The sequence below is a fragment of the Pleurodeles waltl genome, chromosome 7 (assembly GCF_031143425.1).
Source record: "Pleurodeles waltl isolate 20211129_DDA chromosome 7, aPleWal1.hap1.20221129, whole genome shotgun sequence".
Classification (NCBI taxonomy): Eukaryota; Metazoa; Chordata; class Amphibia; order Caudata; family Salamandridae; genus Pleurodeles; species Pleurodeles waltl.
This window is the reverse complement of record NC_090446.1, coordinates 1,476,108,340-1,476,116,742: the sequence shown is the minus strand read 5'-3', so window position 1 is coordinate 1,476,116,742 and position 8,403 is coordinate 1,476,108,340.

Here is an 8,403-nt window from a genome sequence, read left to right as displayed (position 1 = left end):
TGGCAGACTTGGTGAAATCGTTTGGATTGTCATTAGTCTTGTATGCAGACGTTGTCCAGCTTATTATATCACTATGGGCACTAAAACTGTCTCAGTTAATTTTAAAAGCTTTTATGACAGCTGCTGTTGAATGGATGCATTCTATTTGCCTGACGTTAAACATAAAAAAACAGAGATTCTTCTAGTAGGGAAACATCCACGTATGTGGGGGCATAGCTGGTGGCCCAGGGTGCTAGGGTCTCCACCCAAAGCAAAATCTAATATTAAAAATATGAGCCTCTGGTTAGACGATCCTATATCGTTCGAGGCACAACTTAAAGTTCTGGATTCTGCTTGCTTGGCGCCCTAAGAAACATTACAAATATTATTTTTTGTCCTAAGGTGTGGAAGATGATTATTCAGTCTTCTCATGCTCATTCTCTCATGCTTTGACTACTGCATTTAGGCATCACCAGGCAGGTAAAAACAGACTGAAGATCATCCAGAATGAGGCTGCAATACTATTATATCGCCTGCCTAAGGTCTGCTGAGTCTCTTAGCAATTCTATATTCTGCTGTGGCTTCCAGTAGGGAAGCCTATCTAGTTCAAAGCTCTGTGTGTGGCCCACCGTGTCCTGAATAAGCAGGGTGCTCCCAGTCTGCTGCCTTTGTTCCAGTCCCATAAGCCAACTATGGAAATAAGATCAGCTATTCTCTATTTGTAGTGCCCTGCTTAAGATTGGCCAGGAGAGATAGACCCTATTTTTGAGCAATAGCTCCGGTGTTGTGGAATTATTTGCCTACACATCTGCAGAAAATTTCTAATCACCTCTGTTTTAGGAAATAATTGAAGAGTTGATTGTTTGCAGCCTAAGCTGGGTTTTTGTCGGAGTAGTCATAGCAGAAGGAGATAGCACTGGGAAGCCCCTATGGAGGCAGCCATGCGCACTATAAATCAGTATAACATAACATGTCACGTTTCAACCTTTACATGGAACCACTAATGATGAACCTCCATCAATTGCGTACCACATGCACTCAGGCAACAACCAACTATACTTAAAAGTATCCTCTGCTGACTACATTATCTGGTTCAAAAACTGTTATGATGTCCATTAGCATTGGGCAGATTAGTAGAACGTGCTAGGGCAGGAGTTTTTAATGAAATTATTAATGAATATTTATGTATCCTGAGTGTTGAATTTGCGTAGAAAAATGTGATAATCTAGGAAAATAATGCAAGCATTTGAAAGTATGACCTCGTGAGTGGCCACGAATGTTCACAAAGTGTACTCATAAACTGCTTATTAATATGAAATGTTGAGCTTATGTTTGATTACTGTAGTAATACATCATATTTAGGGTTATGCATTATGTACTAGCTTTATTAATTGAAAGCCTTAACTTAGCGGAGGTCTTGGCCTAGTTGCACGGCCTCATGTCAACCTGCATTTCTGAAGCGTTTAATAAAATGACTGTTTAGACAATTAAATTGTGATTTTCCACTGTGCTGACTTAATGTGCTCGTAGCCAAAAGTCTTTCTCATTAGAACTGCTTGCTGGAAGATGCTGTTCTTGAGAATGCAACAATGTAAATGTAAAATGTGTAAGACTGACTTTCTCAGGAGAGAACAATGACCATACTGACTGGAGTGTAAGCTGCAACAATATTGTTACCTGACGAGCCGAATAACGGGAGTGGGACGAAAGGAGCCAATCATCAACATGTGAACCGTGTACTAGTAAAAATGTAGATTTTAAGTTTTTGTTTTATTGGACAAAGTATGAACATGCGATCCATTGCTCAATAGGGTCTTGGAAAGTAGTTTTAGGAAGTCTAACTTAGCGGGACTGCACTGAGAAGAAGACAGCATTTGCCATTTTGCACCGCATTTGCTCATTTTCTATCTTGCCGTTAAGGCCGCCATTATTTTCTTGAGCATCTTAAGAAGAGACATGCTTACTTTTACTGCTTAAAAGACTTCGCCTTTTCTGAACTTTGATGCTGAATCCTGATGCCTTGCTGACTAAACTGATGTCCTGAGGACGAAGAGTAACGCTGCTTGCTGATCCATACTGAGGATAGGTATAATGACAATGATGTTGCTTGCCATGTCTATTTGCTTTTGTTTCTAGGTCAACGGCAATATTTTGATAGGGCCATAGTTAGGTGTTTTTCCAAATTTGTGTTGACTAGAATTAGCATGTTGGGCTTCATGCAAAACAATTTAATCTGATTATTAGTTAGGAAGCTCACTGATTAAGTTCGCTATATGGAATAACAGTTGAGGTCTTTCTTTGCTGAAACTAAATGTATGTGATATAGTTTGCGCAGTTATTCTTATTATTAATTTGTACTGTAACTTTAGAATGTATAGTAGCTCAAGCCTTGATTGGATTGCATTTCTTTCACTACTTTGGACAGCCAGTATTGTTTCTGTATGTTTAGCATTTGATTTTGAGATTAACTTACATCACATTAGCATTGTTAATATAGTGAAATAAATATTCAAACTTTTACATAAAGGTGTGGTTATTCATGACTGCAAGGTCATGGTGTGTCAATTATTGACTCCTATTGATTACTAATGTTATTGATTATTATTGAAAATTGATGTTGATAATTGACAACTGGTTATTGAGCGATATTGGTGCAGGGCCCATATGGTGGGAACATCTCAAGCATTGGTCAAAAGGTTCATCGACCTATTCACGTCCCCTTGTAAGTTTACTTATTAAGGTCAGGCGCGCTGACAGAGATGGTAGCAGACTGATGGTTTGTCCCCTTGGGAGCCCATCATACAGTCCAGGAACTGAGAGATAAGAGGTGTCCCTAGAGATGATAGTAGTTTGAAAGTCTTGTCTTTTGAGAATTTTGATTTATTTTTCAATGATACAAATTGGAGAGAAAATGTGCCCCTAAATCCTTAAGATGACTTTCCCATTATCTTGGAACTCGCCAATGGTGGTTTGAGGATGTTCCCGGCATTCTAGTGATAGTGTGAATGAAGTAGGTTTTGCGCTTCCACAGCTTATGCAAATAGCAGGTGAATTGTGAGGTTTGTGAGGGCTTAGATAGTTTGCGTACTCCAAATGAGGTTGTAGAAGCAGTGTGCGTACTCCGCAGTGTGAGAGTAGGGAAGTCGTCGAACTTTACGTGTGTGGCGCTTTGTGCTAAAAAATTGTCCATGTGGTTGTTGATGTATGGACCCTGCGTGGTCTAAGACTCCGTAGTATATTGAAAAGTATATGAGACACTTGGTTCTTGATGTAATTTGTCTGGTTTAATAGGTTGATCGGGTGTGGTCGACAAGTCAGAGTATGAGTCTAAGTGAGTGAAAGAATTTTCAACTGAGATCTGGCGAGTCCTATTTGCACCAAGACAGACCCACTGATCAGTTGAGAGTAAAATTTGCAGGTGGACTTTGCTTGCGAATCAGGGAAACAGAGAAGAAGGAGTAGCTGTTCGAGCGAAATGCCGTCAGTGAAAAATCTGTAAAGTTTCTGAAGCGATTGTGTTACCTTACCTGTAGTAAATGGATAAATTTGGTCTTGATTTTGGTTTAGTGCTCGCATTAAATTGCATTAGTTTAGTGGGAATCTGAGCTTTGGAGGACAAGCCGCAAGACTTTGTCAGCTGCAGTACTTGTGAGTGTGACGTCATTGGAGCTGCGCTGGGATAGGTTGGTTAATGAGAAGGGTCGCGCACGGATTGGCAGCCGTCCGTGAAGCGAAATTGGTTGAGAAGGTGGGTGAAGAGAATTCTGGGATTAAAAGTCACTTCCAGATCTGATTTTGAATCAAATAAAGGTAGAAAAGTTGACATTTTTCAAAGCTTTAAAGAGTGCTTTAAGAGGAGATACATGCATTACAACGAGTATAGGGGATATTACACTGCCAGAAGGAACACCAGCTTACATTGTAATCGAAGAGAAGGGTGTCGCGCCATGTCTTTGGCTAAAGCAATGGTACAAGGTGACAGAGAAAGATGGGAGTTTAGCATTTCCTTCTAACAAAACATTTAATTTGAGGAGTTTAGAATATTTGAGGAGGGTGCTGTATGATCTGAAACCCCCTCCGAGACCAGCACAGTTCAAGGTATTAGAGATCTGGGAATTAGTAGCCAGACAACAACAGCAACAGAAATGTGAGAGGAGAATGAGAAAGGCAGAAAAGACATTAACAGATGCTAGATGGGACAGTGTTCAGTGGCTTTGGAGAAACAAGACATTACAGGGGATTAAGTTATTTCCAGCAATTACACAGGGCAGTGAGAAAGAAGGAAGGAAAGCTACCCAAAAGACAAACAGAAGCCCTTCCGAGAGTAGAGAGGCTAGAAAATCTTTGAAAATGGAGGAAGAGTCACACAATGACGAGTTTCTTTTACAGTTATTGAGAAATCATCCACCACCATATGCAGTACATGAGAGTGGTCCGAGTGCCAGTGCTGATCCTTCAGCTCCGACACAGGTTAACGCAACAATGAGTCCAGTGCAGGTTAATCTGAACGTGACACAGAGTCCGATGCAGAGCAGTCTTAATGCACCTACTACTCCAGTAGTACAAAATCAGGTGCCACAGTCAAATGTCCAGAGAATTTACCCTGATGTGCCCATTGTACAAACTGCCACAAACCTAATAGTTCCAACAGGACAGGTTTTCCAGAGACCGACGTTGGTTTAGACAGAGCCAACTCCACTTTTACTGTCTCAAGTGCAGCCACAGGTAATGCCGAAATACACTCCGATAACAGGGACACAGTCAGATATGTCTGTACTGATGTATCAGAATGCAGGAATTACACAACCACAGAACTTGAGTGCCAGACCAAAGCCAGATGCTGTATCCGTGCCCGTTACCATAGGTCCAATTGTACCTTTGTTTGCACAGGAGAATAACAGAGCAGGTGGACAGGGAATCATGAGTCAGAATTCAATGAGAGGAGGACTTAATGAGAATACTCGAGTAGTCTCTTCAGTGGGACAGACTTCTGACGGCTCAAGATCACTGCTAGACCTTAGTCCATTCGGAGTTCCTCCGGACCCTGTGATAGGGTTGAACATTAGGCAGAGCTTGAAATTACTGACACTTCAGACCCCGGATACAGTTGTGCAACAGGTGCCACAGGCACAGGCTAATAACAGTTTGTTGCAAGGTTTAACAGCCCAGCAATTGACTGAATGGTTAGAGAAGCTGAATACCCCGCGAGGGCTCCAAAAGGAGGAGAGTACTTGAACTACACTAGGCTGAGTATGGAAGCGGGTGAGCTAATAGAAGGAACTATGGGTGTGAACAAGTTAGAATCCTACACAGAAGCAGAATTGAGATATCTATGCCTGAAGATTATGAGGGAAGTGAGCAATGTGCATCAAAAGCTAGCAGACCTGGCAGAGAAGTACAGCATAGAAATAGAGAAAATGAAGCATTTGAAAAGGACTTACAGGCTAGATTTTGAGACTAAAGATTTTGAACACATGATATCTGCCAGAATGAAAGCACACCTTAGGGAGTTGCTTCAAAGTGCCCAGACGTGGGGAGCATTAGACAAATGGGGAGGCAGGTGGGTAAAGAAAAGAGATAAGAGAAAATGGGATTCTGTGGAGCTGACTGTAAATGTGCAGCAGGAAAAGGACCCAGTGGAAATGTTACCAATGAGCGAGATTCCAGGAGGGAATTGTGTTCATGTCCCTTGGAGCAGAAGTGACATTCTATCATTTACAAATGATTATCCCAGATTAAAAGAGAAGCCAGTAGAATGGTACCAGCAGACAGACAGGTTTGTGAGACTTGCAAAATGCCTCTGGGAGGACTTGAACACTTTATTAGAGATAGTAGTTCCAGCTGATTTATGGATGGAATGTAAGAGGAGTATGGATTGGCCCGCAAAAGAACCTGAGAGAGATCTTGTTACAGGTGCGCCATCTCCTGACATAGTGAAATATTATTACAAGGGGACTGAATTCCTGAAGACGAGAATTTCGCCCAAAAACATTGACTGGCAGAGAATTGATAGGACAGCTCAGGAACCAAAAGAGTTGATACATGCGTATTATGAGAGATTGTTGCAGGCGTTCAAGCATTACAGTGGTTTAGAGACAATTGAGCCGAAAGACATGATTAATTTTGTGTTCAGATTTGTGGAGGGATTGAGACCTGAAATTAGCCAGATGATTAAGAGTCATTTGATTTGCTGGCAAGCAAAGCCGATTGATGAGGTGTTGCAATATGCAAAGTACTGTAGGGATGAGATTGAATTGAAGCAGAGAAAGCTGAAAGAGAAGGTGATGGTGATGCAGATTAAAGCTGCACAAACAGGGATGCAGGGACATTTTCCACAGCAGCTATCACAGCAGCAGCAGGGATACATGGTATTTCAAAATCAAATGAGAGTTAGAGGTTGCGGTGTGTTGTATTTACGTGCGTACCCTCGTGCACGGCCTCGCGACTAGAACCCCGATGGTGAAGGGGTTGCTAGGCGTTTGGACGGCGGCGTGAGGGAAACGCTGATGAGAGTGAGGACGGCGAGGACGGTTGGACGGAGCGGCGGTATTGGGGGGCGCTTGGAGACTGTCGAGTGGAGTTTATTTTACCGATGTAAAATAAAGGTGATTTGCGCTTACCGTCCTCCTTGATTACTTCATTTTGGCGACGAGGATGGGATCCGGTCTCCAGGCACAGCGAGCCCACGCATCAGCTGTTTAACAGCTATTTTCAACTTTGCCCCCAACGCCTTATTCGTGTGCCAGCACGATCGTGGAGGATATACACGAAGACAGCAGGCTTATTTTTTGGATCTGGCTTACTCCACCCCGTGGGAGGAGTTTCTTCTTTCTGTATTACGCCAACCAGCTATAGAAATGGCCTTTTTGTGTCTTGATGTGGAGAGGTTACATAATTGAAGATGAACCTTTGATGAAGAAGGATTTGGGTCTGCAACACCTCCATTGTACATTCAGAAATAAGTTTGCTAAAAAGTTAAAAAGGAAAGGAACACCTATACTCTCTGTATACGCATAATGGTCATTTAGAATGCATTTGAGGAGTTATTTATTCATGATTCAACTAGCTAGGAAGCAATAAGGGCTGGTTGGATTATTTATTTATATTCAACATACAAAAACGTTTACAAGAAAGGGGGTTACAATTTCTGTTCCTGTTTCTAGGAATATTTGTTTTGCAATTTATTTTTGGGTCCAACATGCAATCTGTTCTCCCTCCACCACCATTTCTAGAGAGCCCTGGCGAACCACATATAGTATGGAAGCAGTGGTACGATGCCTTCGAGACGTACTTAGGGGCGATAGGGGCATCACGGTACAGGCCTGAACGCAAAAAATGTCTTTTCCTGCATTCCATTGGTTTTGAAGGGAGGGCTATTTTTAAGTACCTACCGGACTTACAATTGGCCGATGGTGAAATGGATGAGTACCAAATAGCTGTGAAGAAAATGAGCGTCAGGTTTGATGCTCCTCCCAGCTTGGTGGTGGCCAGGCACAAGTTTTTTAAGAGAGAACAACGTTCTGGCGAAGATGTTGACACTTACATTTCGGCGTTGCGTCTTCTGGCTGCGGAATGTCAGTTTGAAGTGCTGGGTGATCAACTCATCAGAGACCAATTTATTTGCCAAGGGACAGACAAGTCTATCAGACAGAAATTGTTATCAATGGACAATCCAACATTGACTGAAACCATAAAAATTGCAAAGAGCATCGAATCGGCGATCAAGTCGTCCAGAGAAATTGAACAGACAGCAGCTACCAGGGTCAACGCCGTCACCAATAGAGAAGATAAAAAACCAGTAGTTAAAACAAGTGGACAGAAGAACATTAAGTTTGCTAATTCTAATGTTTTTTTCAAACAAAAAAATGTTTGCTTTAGATGTGGAAATATGCCTCATCAAAAAGGGTTTAAGTCTTGTCCTGCTTGGAATATCCAATGCAGGAATTGTGGCAAGGTTGGGCATTTTGCTAAAGTGTGTCAAGGTGGCAAACGTGAATCTGTTGTGACAGTGATGGATGAGAATGAAGAAGCAGTTGAACACCTCATGGGAGAGGTTCAGGATATGGTTTTAGTTGTTGATAGTGGTGTGGTTAAGTCTGGTGATCCCGATAACTGTGTGGATCCGTATGTGTGTGTTAGAGTTGGAAACAAGTCCTTGCGTTTGCTGGTGGACTCAGGGGCTAGGATCACCATGATTACTCTCGACTTGTTCAACCAGAATTGGAAAGATCGCGCTCTTGAGCCACCAGACAGGGCTCCAGTGTCTTATGAAGGGAGGAAGATTGAGCTTCAAGGTTTTTTTGAGGATATACTTGAGTTTAGGGGGAGACGTATACATGGGAAAATTTATGTAGCTGCTAAAGGTTTGAACATTTTAGGTTGGTTCCATCTGGGTTTGTTTGGTATGGTGTTGCGACCAGGTAC